The sequence below is a fragment of the Carettochelys insculpta genome, chromosome 7, assembly GCF_033958435.1.
Source record: "Carettochelys insculpta isolate YL-2023 chromosome 7, ASM3395843v1, whole genome shotgun sequence".
NCBI lineage: Eukaryota > Metazoa > Chordata > Testudines > Carettochelyidae > Carettochelys > Carettochelys insculpta.
Genome location: NC_134143.1, coordinates 1,377,138 through 1,391,355, shown reverse-complemented (window position 1 = coordinate 1,391,355; position 14,218 = coordinate 1,377,138). Strand labels below are relative to the sequence as shown.

General features: G+C 52.0%; 2 non-coding genes across 2 annotated transcripts; both read right to left on the bottom strand.

Moving 5' to 3' along the window:
* Nucleotides 1-292: 292 nt before the first annotated feature.
* TRNAL-UAA (transfer RNA leucine (anticodon UAA)) lies at nucleotides 293-374 on the bottom strand. The gene has a single exon. It is a non-coding gene; the product is annotated as a tRNA-Leu (tRNA).
* An 8,788-nt stretch (nucleotides 375-9,162) lies between these two features.
* Nucleotides 9,163-9,235, bottom strand: TRNAF-GAA (transfer RNA phenylalanine (anticodon GAA)). The gene has a single exon. It is a non-coding gene; the product is annotated as a tRNA-Phe (tRNA).
* Nucleotides 9,236-14,218: the final 4,983 nt, after the last annotated feature.

Genomic DNA, 14,218 nt, shown 5'->3' with positions numbered 1-14,218 from the left:
AGGCCCTTCCCTTAGAGGCAGCTGCCCTATCACTGGCTGCAGCTGAACCAGGGCTGCCCACTCCTTGCCAGGGCATTACACAGGTGAGTGGAGCACTGTTGGGTTGACATAGGAGACAGGCTGGGCCCAGCAGCAGCCAGAGCAGTGACCACCCCCCAGGGTCAGCATTTCCCCCAGGCACAGACTCCCCTGCCCTCTTACACACACTGGTCACAGACAGCCCCTGGGCAGTGTCTCAGGGTGTGTGCTGCTGTGTTGTCCTGGTTCCAGGATGTGGCTAAAACACAGCTGTTGCTGTGAGCAGGATTTGAACCTGCACAGGGAAACCCTATTGGATTTTAAGTCCAACACCTTAACCACTCGGCCATCACAGATACACAACTAATTTTTCTTCAAGGCCAAAGACACTGGTGAATGCTCAGGGGTCCGAGGCTGGTAAGGAACACTGCCAGACAGCTGGTGCGTTTGCTGCCCTCCTTGTCCTCAGCCCCGGCCCCAGCAGTGTCCCTGGAAGCTGTGTGCTTGGGCGGCTGCTCAGGAGAGATGTAGGTGCTGCCTGGCTAATTAGCAGAGCCCCACAGGCAGCAGCCGGTGTTTCTCTTGGAGGTGCACATCTGCCCAGGCCTTGGTGCACAGAGCAAAATGTATTCTACGTCCCCAGGGAACATTCGAGGGAACTGTGGCCCTGAGGCAGCAGATGGTGTGGGAGGGGGATCATTCTGCCCAGTGAAAGTTCAGTGTAAAATCGGAATAATCACAGCTTTCTAATTCAGAAAATATTGTTGCAACAAGGTGCAAATAGAAGAACATTTTCATTTCATTTCATTTCGCTCCCTGACCAGACACAGCAGTGGCTGTCACTGACCACACCCTGGGCAGTGCCGTGGACAGAGGCAGGCGGTGGTTGGTTCCTGGCATGGGTGTCACTCCGACTGGCTCCCCAGCAGTGCCTGCAGCCTCCGGCTGGCAGTGTGTGGGGTGAGGGGAGCCCCACATGGATAAGAACCTAAGAACGGCCGTACTGGGTCAGACCAAAGGTCCAGCCAGCCCAGTATCCTGTCTGCCAACAGTGGTCAATACCCGGTGCCCCAGAGGGAGTGAAGTGGACAGGTCACGATCTCTCTCCTGCCATCCATGCCCAGCCCCTGACAGACAGAGCCGAGGGACAACATTCCTTCCCAGCCTGGACCTAACCTCCATGAACTGATCGAGCTTTTTTATCCCTGCTATAGCCCTGGCCATCCCAGTCTCCCCCAGCAGGGAGAGCCGCGGGGCGGCTGTGTGCCGGGTGCAGAGCTTCCTGTTAGTTGTTTTACGCCTCCTGCTCATTCATGTCACTTGGTGGCCCCTGGTTCTGATATGATGGGAACAAGTTAATCATTTTCCTTGTTGACTTTCTCTCTCCTCTCTCAGACCTGCTCTGACCTGGCTTGGGGGGAGCCGAATCCAGTCTGGCCATCGGAGCAGGGTCCTGGGCAGCCCCCCGACTCAGGGACAGAGCGGCCCAACGGGGGTGTCTCAGAAAAACACACTAGGGGCACGGGGGGTGGGTATTTTCCTCCCCTGGGACCATTGTTCCTCCCCCTCCCCCAGCTGGGTCCATTGGACCTCCCCTTTCCCTTCCTGGAGCTATTGAACCTTCCCCTTCACCCACAGGGGCCAGTGAACCTCCCCCCAACTGGGACCATTGTAGCTCACCATGGTGGGGACACTGTTCCACCCCTGCCCTGCTGGATCCATTGTACCTCCCTCCGCCACTGGGACCATAGTACCTCTCCCTCCCCCTGCCTCTGGGGCCATTGTACCTCCGTCCCTGCTGGGGCCTTTGTGCCTCCCCCCACTGGGGCCATTGTTCCTCCCCACCACTGGGGCCATTGTACCTCCCTCCAACTAAAACCCTTGTACCTCGCCCCACTAGGAGAGCTGTTATGTAGGAAGGGGTTAATGGAGGCCAGCACTGCATTGGTTCATCTATGAGCGACTGCAGAGGGCCATGTCCATGCTAATCAGAGCCACAAAAAAGGGGCTCAAAATAATTGGTCCGGTCTTCCTCTGGAGAGTGGCCACACAATCCCCACTCTGAGGAAGGAAAGGGCCAGGGACTGAAAAATCCAGCACCATGAGGACAACGTTTTCAGAAAAAGGGCCCCTGAGGCATCTACCCACATTCTGGCTGTGGCCACACTTGGCCAAAACTTCAATATTGTCATGCAAATGGCCAAATCAAAGAATACTAATGAGGCACTGAATTGAATGGTTATCACCTCTTTAGCATTCGCACGCTTCTGGCCGTAGCACATGTAAAGTGTGGCTTTCAAACGTGTGTGGCTCTACACAGCTCTATGGGGGGGTACTCACTAGTATTCTTGGATCTGGCCATTAGCGTGGCCATTTCGAAGTTTTGGCCAGCCCCCAGTTAACCCAAGCGTATTGGACCCCTCCCTTGCCCTCACCTCCTCATGATCCCAGCCCCATCCCAACCCTGGTGGGAATGTGGAGTATGGCCCCCTGTCCCTTCCCTAGAGACCTCTCACAGTTCTGTTGCCCCCCCCCACCCCCCCGGATCTTATGTCTGAGGAAATGCACACCATGAATAGACACAAAAATACCGAGGTGGACATGCTCTGCTAACCAGCTGGGGAGCATTGGAATCTCTGCTGAGCACTCACACAAGCCCACACCTTACACAGAACACTGACGGCGGTTGCAGCACAAAGATGGAACTTACTCAAGGAGGTGATTTTTCTCCCCAAGTCTCTTTTTGTAAGGTGCCAAAAAGGAGATGATTTCTGGTACCCCTCAGGGTTTTCTCGACCAATTAGGCCTGATATTGGATTTAGGTTACTTATGTCATTTATGTGCCAGCGGGAACTCAATGCTGCTGAAGGCTGGGAGGATTGTGTTGCCCAGATATCATTTGCATGAGAATGCAAAGGTGTGCATGTGTGATACCTTGCAAACAAAGCCTGATGGGTAGCAAGGAAGCAATGAACTTTTTTCGATTGTAAAGTCATTATTGTAAAATCACAATTTATGCTAACACTCAGCAGAATTGTGAAATCTCTCCAATGTCACAGGTCATTGTGGGGGACAGGGCAGTCGATGTAACTGCATAAGACATGGATTGCACAGGATTCCCTGTTTTAAAGTCTTGTTTGACCAGTCCCTCTTGCCTGTTATAAGGTAGAGCTGCGTATTAATGACTTTCTATGAGGCTGTCCTTTTATAGATATCAAAATTTTAAATCACAGGGTTTTGCCTCAGCCTAGACCCACAGTGGCAAACAGGTGGCATAACCAGTGGGCAGCTGGTAGGAGGAGTAGAAGGTGGACGACTGGCAGATGGCTGGGATGAGCAAGCAGAACACTGGACTGGCGCAAAGGTGACATGAGGGAATGCATCAGTGTGAGGTGTCAGTGCCCACATGGACTGGACCGAGTCATAAGAGGGGCATTTGAATTCAGAGGTGCAGAGAAAGTTGGGTGTGTGGATTGATTTATTGGACTGGTGAGCCTGAGAGGCCAAGGACATTGCTCAATGCAGTTGACCTGGGCCAGTTACTTGAGGATTGGTTATGAATTCTGGGTGTGATAATTTTCCCAAGCTGTTGCTAATTGACTTTTCTGCCTCTTTTCTTAAAAGTCCTTTTCTACACTCAGACTCTGTGCTTGCGCGTGGGGAAGCATTGCCTGTGCGAGGTGCTCAGGGGGTGTGAGAATTTCCCAGCCTACTGGGTGGGGGCTCAAGTGTGAGGGATGAAAAGGAAGCCCTCGATGATGAACCCAGCCCTGGTTGCTCCCAGTTCCTTCCATCAGAAGGGTTAGACTCTGTATGAGGTCTTGGACGGGGGCTGCAGCCAGGGGAGCGTAAGAGGGCGAGCAGGAGATAGCACTGCTGAAGAGGTGCCCTTTAGTGTACTACGGTTTGGTGGGAATGAAGTGAGTTTTCTGAACTGTGTGAAGTTTGATTCTGATTGGGGGTCATGTCAGTGATGGTGTCGGGTGGGATTGTGTGTCTGGGCGGGTTTGATCCCTTGTTGCCTTGATTGCCTTTGATCAGCCTGAGGCTCAGCCTGCCCCTGTGTGGCTGAGGAGGGGGAAGGCCTGAGCTGGGTGAGCAGCTTTAAAAGCCAGCAGCAGAGCAATAAGGGATGGAAGGAAACAGGGAAGTTTAAGGGGCAGTTTGATGGAAGGAGTGACGGAATCAAGTTAATCCTTTGGCTCTTTCTCAGCTCCTTGATGTTATGAAAATCCCCACAGCAGTTCCATCCCCTGTGTGAGCAGAGAGGGGGACTGAGCCTGTTTTCCTTTCTCCCCCTCAGGGGGCTGCAGGCACCACAGACAGGCATGTGGCTCCATCCCCTTTCCATAGCCTTGTTCTGCACACAGCCTGAGCCCAAACTAACCCAAGGCTCAGCTGAGCTCATGGGAATAAGGGGACTTCGAAGTAGGCAGCATCCTTTCGAAAAGGAGCCACGTCTGGACGCGTCGCGCGGCGGCAAGGAGCGTCAATGTCGAAGCGCGGCTGCCGCCCGCATGCTAATGAAGCGCTGAATATGCATTTCAGCTCTTCATTAGTAAACTTCGAAATGGCCATTTGCATGGCCATTTCGAAGTTTGGGGCACGTGTAGACACAGCCAAGGGGATACAACCCCTTTGGTGCATTACAAGCCTGACATTTGTGCAGTTCTCAGAGCAGAAAGCAGAAGCTTGGTACAGATGGTGGATGTTGGCCACTTGACTGTGTGGCCACACTGCCAGAATAGGAGGTTCACCATCACTTTGCCAAGAAGTTCATGTCTGAATTATGCCTCAGTCTTGCCACTGCTCTCACAGAAACCTGGAGCAGGGGTGGGGCAATGTCAGGAGAGACATTGAAAAGAGGCCAGTTGGGGATGTTGAAAAAAATCAAATTGATGTTGTTAGTGGGATTTGAACCTACACCTCCCTTTAGAGAGCAGAGCACCCATGGGAGGTAAACACAATATTTTGAATCAGGTTCTTTCACTCACTCAGCCATCCTGACAAAGCTGAAAGCAGCACTTACTGGGCCCTAATTTTCTTTAATATTTTATGAGTCAGGTTGACAACTTTCTGCACCCAACTGCAGCACGTCTCTTTCAACACCCAGCAGCCCTTCTCCAGCACAGCTGGTTTTTACACACAATCACCCTGACCTAATACTGGGACGTGCTTTGGCATTAGCTGAAAAGAAACAAATGAAGAAGAAACCGCCAGGTTGCCACACTGAGGGGTGGAATTCTTCTATGCTCATATTTGCAAAGTAGGTGGCAACCAAGCACCCAATAGACGGGAGCTCTTATTGGCTCTTATTCTGCCCCATCTTTAGATATTAAAGTTTCATGAAAGGAAAAAACCACACTGCGAAGGAGGAAGGCAGAGCTCTTAAGGATTCTTCCAGAAATGAGTTGGCCCCACAGAAGAAATAACAACACACAGGAGCACTGTTCCTCAACAAGTGACTACTTACAGGTTAGGCCAAAGTGCTAACCACGACACTGCAGCACACACTGACAGTTTGGTGCTTTTCTGAAGTGTTCTCAGGAGCCAGTGCATCAGCCAGATTCTCTTTGAAGAATGGGCAACCAAAGGGCACAAAGAACTTTTCAAAACTTCGTCAATAGCAATGGTGCAATAGCTTCTCCAATTCCTTCTTTCACAAGGAGTCGAAACACAGCCAGACCTCCCAACCACCAATTTTCATACCCCCTCAATGTTTCCTGCCACCACCCAGGGACTCCTTCAACAAAACAGGAAACCAAAATGCAACACCATCAATGGATTCTCTTCTTGCCATTGGTTGCACCCACAGCACTTAGGAGAGGCAGCCACGGTGTTCCCAGGCTCCATCCCCAGTGCACAGGACACCCAGCAGCACAGTCACAGCCCTACCAGGCCCAGGAGAGGGAGCAGATGGAAACAAGCCATAAATGCAGAGCACAGCCTGTAAGCTGGGGGAGAAAAGTGTCAATTAAGCACAAGCAGCTGCTCCTCTTGTGTAATGGACAGCACTCAGGACTCTGACTCTTGCAGTCTGAGGTAAACTCCTCAGTAGGACTGCCTCAGGTTCCCCTTCCACACAACAGTGCAGGCTTGTTATGCCTTTACTGCTCTACTCAGCTCTACGCCTGTGCACAGGTAATGGCTTATGAGCTGCAGGTCCTGTAACTTCTCTGCTCCTGTTCCCAGAATGTGCAAAAGTTCCCCTGAAAATCATCAATGTTACACACTGTGAAGAGGTTTACCATCATGCCTGCCCCACAGACAGCCACAGGCCCTCATGCGGGACCAATGTTTGTTTAAGAAAACTATCGTCTTCCCCTTCTCAATAAGACTTTTCCCATAACACTTTTGAACCCTGACTCTCTTGCCCTTCTGGAAGTAAGTAACATGAGCTGTGAGCTCCACATTTCCTAACTGTCACCTGGATAGGTGTGTCTTATTTATACCCCCTGTGCACAGCTGGAGCGAATGCACAAGGGCATGAAGCTACAGAGCACCTGAGGGGGAGAGTCAGCTGGTGAGACGTTTTCTTCTCTCCTTGGGCAGGTGGAAATAGAATTGAAGAGAAGAAAATCCTCTTCTACATTCCAAAGATGATGGAAATAGCAATTGGTAATGTAGTCGCTTCTGCTAGAGCTGAGGACAAGAACAGTCATTTGCTACCAAAGGCCAACATGTCAGTGAAAGGTGTGAGAAGATTCCTGTGTGGGATGAGACAATCAATTCAAGAAGACAACTGCCTAGTATGGGCTTTGAACCCATGACACTGCACTGTAACAGCTCATTGGTGACCAAGAGAGCTAGCCAGGCCCCAAGAAACAACTTTCCTTTCTTCTGTCACACAGTTGAAGGAGTTAAGTGTGTGAAAGTCAAATGCATGTGGCAAAGTGTTCACAAGTGCCTGACGAAAGTGTCTCCCTTGCCCTCAATTGGGTGTTCAGGTCTCTGTGGGGAGACACAGCTTCAAACTCCTCTCCTGACACACCCACTTTTTGGCCACAAGAAACAGCCTCAGTTCAACCTCTCCAGTCACATTAGAAAAGTCCGTGCTCAGGATTTCTCTCAGAGGCCCTTTCCCGCCCTCTCCCTCTTCAGCTCCTGTGATGTGAGATCAACCCTCCTCCCTTGGCCTCTGGGAGAGAACTGCAGCCAGCTGGGTGTGTGCTCCTGGAAAAGACTCCATGCGAAGAGCAGCAGCTGAGGTGGAGGGGGCAGAGCTGGGTTAAGTGAAAGCAAAGGAGTGATGGTCCTTTGGGGGTTTGTCTATTATCAGAGCTGTTCAATCCATAGGACAAAGGGGGGTGGCTGCACTAGAATCATAGAACAGGGATGGAAGAGACCTAAAAAAGCCATCAAGTCCAGCCCCCTTCCCGAGGCAGGACCAGACCCATCAGATCAGCCCCACCAGAGTTTTGTCAAAACGAAACTTAAACACCTCCAGAGGTGGAGACTCCACTGCTTCCCTGGGGAGACCGTTCCAATGCTTCACCACCCTCCGCATGAAAAAGTTTTCCTAAAGTCCAACCTGGACCTTCCCAACTGCAACTTGAGTCCATTGTTCCGTGTTCTGCCATCCGTGACCGCTGTGAACAGCCTCCCTCCAGCCTCTTTGCAGCCTCCCTTCAGTAAGTTGAAGGCTGTTATAAAGTCCCGCTTCAGTCTTCTCTTCTGCAGACTAAACAGTCCCAATTCCCTCAACCTTTCTTCATCGGTCACATGCTCCAGCCCCCTAATTATTTTGGTCGCCCACCTCTGGACCCTCTCCAGTGTATCCACATCCTTCCTATAACTGGGGGCCCAGAACTGGACACAGTACTCCAGATGCGGCCTCACCAAAGCCGAATAAAAAGGAATAATCACTTCTCTGGATCTACTGGCAACCCTCCTCTTGATGTGACCTAATATTCCGTTAGCTTTCTTGGCTAAAGTGGCACACTGTTAACTCATGTCCAGTTTCTCATCCACTTCAGCTCCCAGGTCTCTTCCTGCAGAACTACTACTGAACCAGTCAGACCCCAGCCTTTAACAATGCTTGGGATTCTTCCGGCCCAGGTGCAGGACTCTGCACTTGTCCTTTTTGAACCTCATCAGATTTTTTGCAGCCCAGTCTTCCAATTTGTTGAAGTCACTCTGGACCGTAGCCCTACCCTCCAGCGTATCTACCTCTGCCCCTAGCTCAGTGTCATCCACAAACTTGCTGAGGGTGGAATCCAACCCCTCATTCAGGTCATTGATAAATATGTTGAACAGACCAGGTTCCAGAACCGAACCGAAGTTGAACGCCACTAGAAACCGACCGCCATCCCAACATTGAGCCGTTGATCACTTCCTGCTGGGCCCATCCTTTGAGCCAGCTTTCTATCCACCTTAGCATCCGTTTATCCAATCCACATTCCTTTAACTTGCCATCCACACCACCTGTGAATGCTGAAGTCACCTCCCATCAGGTCTCTTGATTGCTCCCTGCCAGCCACTCAGCCTGTGTCCTTTTTTTAGGGCCTCTGCTCATAGCAGCCAGAGAGGAAGGACAGGCTCCCTGGCCAAGGCTGTTGGTGGATGGTTTTTGTTTCACTTAGAACAAAAGTGTTCCCTTGGCTCATTGAAAGGTACTGCAGGCTGTCTGATTGCTGGCACTCATAGGGGCAGGGAAGGAAAGGCTCCAGGCCAGCCATACAAGCAGGAACACATGCCAGGACACAAACGACATCCTGTGTTTGTTGCTGATTTCAGCTTGGAAACTTTTGGGATAACCAGTGCACCACAGAATCTCCGCTGGGTTCCGCTGAGCCTCCCCTGCAATGCCATCCACCTGTGCGGCATGTGCCGAGACACATGGATAGGCCAACCTGGAGAAAGTGGTGGTGAGAGGCCCTAAGAGCTGCCTTTCACTAGCTCAGTGGGTGGAGTAGTGGACTTTAGGGAACTCTCAGCAAGTTCTGTGTAGTTGACTGCATGAGAGTGGACACAATGGGGTCTTTTTAGACTCCCCTTGCTGAGGAAGAGCAAGAGAAGAAAGGAACAGCCTTCAAGCACCAAGGTGTCTGGAAAGGTCTGACAATGTCCTTTCCTGGAGCATTTGCCAGCAGCAAGGACCCAAGTAGTCACTAACTGCTCTAGGGCCTTTGTTCGGAAAAGGTCTACTAAAGCCTGAGATTGAACCAGGGACCTTTAGATCTTCAGTCTAACGCTCTCCCAACTAAGCTACTTCAGCAACTGTGCAAACACCACGACCTCACTATGGGAAATGTTTTTCTCAGCTATTGTTGCCTTTGCAAGTGTCCTTGAGAGGCAGGAGGAATATTGGCAGCTTCCTTCAGCTTGAGTTCCTCTTTTGCCCCATTTCTGCCTTACTTCCTGGTTCACCCAGTGGCCGCAGGGGACTGCAGGATACTGATGGTAAGGAAGAAGATGGGATCTGACCCTTTCACCACAAGAGTATCTTACCACATCCTAGCCACTTAGCCTCAGGATCATTGTGTGACCGGATGGTGCCCAAGCTTTTGGAGAGGGGCAAGAAGTAAGCAGGGCCACTCGTGTGTAAAGGCCAAGAGTTACAAAGCAAAGCAACCCCAGGAAGAGTCTTTGAAGAAGTGACCCATCGGGATGAAGCATCCAGGGGTCCTCAGGTGCTCTCGGCCATCCTCCCTGTTGAAGGAGAAGGTCCAGGATCATTGAACCATGGAGATAAATGTGTGGTTGTGCAGATCATGTCGGAGAGAGAGCGAAGGTTTCTTCAACCATGGGATTCCCTTCTGGGCATACACGTTGCAAGGAGGAGATGGGATGACTTAACAAAGAGAGGATTCAGGGGCAGAAAGAACCCCATTATGGGCTCAGGAACAAGGTGAGTGGGTTAAGAGAGTTGTTCCCAGCAGAGGAGTTAGCTCAAGTGGCAGAGCGCTCAAACACTTGTCCTGGTATAAGTGAATAACACGAATTCAGAGCTCCTCCTTTCCTGGCTATGTGTAGATCATTTATAGGTCCAGGGCACAAACGGAGCTGATGTGCAAAGACATGACACGACAGAGTGCTGAGGAGGACAGTGAGCTGGCAAAGGGTTTTTTTCTTCCCTCTTGGGGCATATGGGGATGGAACAGAAGAGAAGAAAATCCTCTTTTGCTCTCTGAGGGTGACAGAAACATCAATTGCTCCTCTCCAGACCTGAGGCCAAGAAGAGACTTTTCCTGCCTAAGGCCAGGAGCTCAAAGGAGACAGAGAGGGAGAGAGAGAGAGCAGAGCCCTGGCTGGGCATCTCCTGGGATCATGATTCCAGCTAGTTCAAATAGTTCTTTTACACCCCTGAGAGACACCACCCAATTGTCTAGCGCGGATCTATGCAAAGAGTCACCCCCCTTGGGAGTTAAACCTCCCCAGCTCCTCTGCCGGACGGGATCTAAACTCCAGCAGAGCGAAGCAGGCCCAGGTGTGGCTGGCAGGACTCAGGTGTGGGCAGACAGCAGAGCTCAGGCTGAGGCAGGCCTCATGGCTTAGCTGGCTAAAACACCTCCCTTCTCAACAGGACCCCTGGTTTCCTGTCCCAGGGGTGCCCAACTACTGCCCTTTCAGGAAACCTGCCAGGACATTGCACCACACGGATGTGAGATATAACCCCCAATGCCCATTCTGCTGGTTTCCAAGATGCTGACAGGGACTCGTAAGAGAGCTGCTGAGACTTCAGTGCTCCTCTGCTGAGGTCCAGGGATCATAGATTCAAGTCTATTGGTCAGTAATTATTGTTTGTGTTCCTTCATGCTGGTCCCTGCGTGTCAGCAGCCACCCCACATGCTACTGGCGCCTGGGGGGTGGGGAGGCTCTTTGTGGCTGTGTCCTGGCCAGGGCTCTCCCCACCTTTGGTTCTCTGTGTTTTTAAGCCTCCCCATGGAGTTGTGAGCATTAGTTGCCTCCTGCTCCAGCTTCCCAGAGGAGGGGAGTTGTGGTGGGCTGCAGCCTGCAACTCCTGCTCCCTCCTGCTTTCCCCTGACTTGTCAGCCTGGCCCTGGGCCTCTTTCCTTTCGCATCAGAGGGACGAGGGACAAAGCTGAGTTGAAGTGCAACGGCCAAACTTGCGGGCGTGAGGTGCAGCTGTGAGAAAAGCAATGCCTGAGAGTGTGTGAAAAAAGGGGAGGACTTTATCTTATTGTTAACCCCAATACTACCAGCTGGCAGGACTCTGAGCAGGGACGCCATGGGAGGGACCTGTGAAAAACATATCATTTGTCACAGAAGCGGCTCTTGTTTCTGTGCTGGAAATCACCTCGTCCTTAGGAGTTCTAAATCTGCCCTTCCCCAAGCAACGTGGACCACAAAAGCTCTCTGATTGCCAGGGTGATATGTGCACTGGGGGAGGTCTCCATTGTACTGGGCGGGGACAGTTTTTACACTCCTGAGTCATGGAGTGACATCACCGAATTTTTTAGCCCAGACCTGTCCAAAGAGTCACCCCCCTTGGGAGTTCAACTCCACAGGCTCCTCTGCGTGACAGGATCTGCACTCAAGCAGAGCTGAGCAGGCCCAGATAGGGCGGCAAGGAGTGAGGTGGGGCAGACGGGAGGGCTTGTTTGGGGACATGCACCATGGCTTAGCTGGCCAAAGCACCTGTTTTGTAAGCAGGGGATCCTGCGTTCAACTCCCAGTGGTGCCTTGTTACCATCTCTCTTTGGGGTTGGCTACTGTTAGCAGACAGGACTGGTGTACGTATTAGGTATGACCCAGAGTGCATGCTTTAAGGATTTCCATGATGCTGACAGGGACTCATAGCAGAGCTGCTGACAGCTCAGTGCTCCTGGCTCCTCTATTGGTGGGGGCAGGGTCCTGGGGGGTGGGGAGGCTCTCTCTGGGGGCCTGCAGTCCAGGGCTTTCCCCACCTTTGATACTCTGTGTTTTTCAAGCCCCCCCATGGAGCTGTCAGCATTAGCAGCCCCCTGCTGCAGGTTCCCAGAGGAGGGGAGTTGTGGTGGGCTGCAGCCTGGGATGACTCCTCCCTTCTGCTTTCCTCTGACTTCTGAATGCTGGACTAATCTTGACTTTCACAGCCTCCTCTGGTGAGGAGTTCCATTGGTTGGCTGTGAGCGGTGTGAAAAATGCTTCCTCTTTGGTTCTGGTAGATCTGGTGCTCATTAATTTCATTCAGTGATGCTCGTTCTCGTGTTATAAGGCGTAAATGGTATTTTCATATTTATGTTCCTGTCAGGGGTGGTGTATTCAGAACCCCCTTTATGTTTCACAGGGCAGCGTAAACTTGCAGCCACAGTCAATAGTCCAAGTGCTGTCTGCAGGGCAGCCTGGCCTTGCGGAGAGAATCAAGACAGCAGGGTCCTTAATGGATGGGCGCTTTGGAAGGGGTTATGGGGTCACAACCACAGACCCCACAGCAGGGAGCTGGTTTCTGGCTTAATCACATGGCTAAGCAAGTCCAGCAGTCTCTGCAGCTGTGGCAGGATTGTGGTCCCAGCACCCCCACATAACGTGAAGTTTGCGTCAGTTGGGAACCGGCTGTTTTCCTGGCAGAAGGCCCCTTCTGCAGCCTGGGAAGCAGCAGGAGCATCTGAGCTCCTGGAGCTACTTTTGAAAGGTAAGTCCTGGGGTTGGGGGGCAATTGAGGTGGATTAAGCCTGGCTGCTGGCTGGGGCCGTGGCAGGGGAGTAGCAGGATGAAGGCTGGGGTGGGTTAAAGCTGCAGATGGTGAAGTTGAGCCAGGGCCATGCAGTGGATTGAGCTGGAGCTGAACATGGTGGGGGTGAGTCAGAGCTGCATGGTGGGTGGTGAGCCAGAGCCATGCAAGGGCTTGAAATGAGACTGCAGAAGGCCAGGTGTGGTGAGCCAGGGCCAAGGGGGCGGGATTTTGAGTTGTGCTTAAGGTGCATTAACCAGTGAAACCTAAACCTCCCACACACCTGAGCCACTGAAACATAACCCCCACTCTGCCCCCTGAACTGCCAAAACTCAACACCCCCACCAGCCCTGCAGCTGCAAACCTAAACCTTCCACATACCTGAACCACCAAAACATAACCCCCCACTGCCCCCTGCTCCCTGATCTGCCAAAACTCAACCCCTCCGCCAGCCCTGCAGCCACAAACCTAAACCTTCCACATACCTGAACCATCGAAACATAACCCCCCCCCCACTGCCCCCTGCACCCTGAACTGCCAAAACTCAACCCCCTGCCAGCCCGGCAGCCACAAACCTAAACCTTCCACACATCTGAACCACCGAAACGTAACCCCCCCACTGCCCCGTGCACCCCGAACTGCCAAAACATTACCCCCCCACCAGCCCTGCAGCCCCAAACCTAAACCTCCCACACACCTTAACCACCGAAACGTAACCCCCCTCTGTCCTGTGCACCCCCAGCTGCCAAAACTCACCTCCCCACCAGCCATGCAGCCCTAAATCTAAACCTCCCACAAACCTGAACCACCAAAATGTAACCCCCCCACTGCCCCGTGCACCCTGAACTGCCAAAACTTAAGCCCCCGCCAGCCCTGCAGCCCCAAACCTTAACCTCCCACACACCTGAACCACCAAAACGTAACCCCCCCGCCCCGTGCACCCCGAACTGCCAAAACTTAACCCCCCCACCAGCCCTGCAGCCACAAACCTAAACCTCCCTCACACCTGCACCACTGAAACATAACCCCCCCGCTGTCCTGTGCACCCCAACTGCCAAAACTTAACCCCCCACCAGCCCTGCAGCCCCAAACCTAAAGCTCCCTCACACCTGAACCACCGAAACGTAACCCCCCTCTGCCCCTTGCACCCCGATCTGCCAAAACTCAACTCCCCGCATGTGACCACTATTATTCTAATCAGGTGCTGCATATGCAGGGCAGAGCTTCATTAGCATCTGTTGAAATGGCTCATTAGTATCCCCCTTTTGAAAGTGTAGCCACGGCCTAAGTGATCAGCTCTTCTGAGAAAGTTTTGATATCGATTTCATAGTGCTGAGAATTACTTTTTTTAAAGCACGTGTGAGGAGAGAGAATAAATCTGGTGTTGAAACATTTCTATGTTCTGAAGTTGTTGAAAGAATTCTCGTGTTCTGTTCTGCACACACACATTTCTTTGTGATAACCTGTTGCAAATGTTTAGGCCCGAGCCTGGTTCTGCTTTTCTACATTTTCCCCACAGCTACGTCTGCACTGGAGAGTTTATTTTCAAAAAAGCCGCAGCTCTTTCAAAAAGTCCTGTGGAGC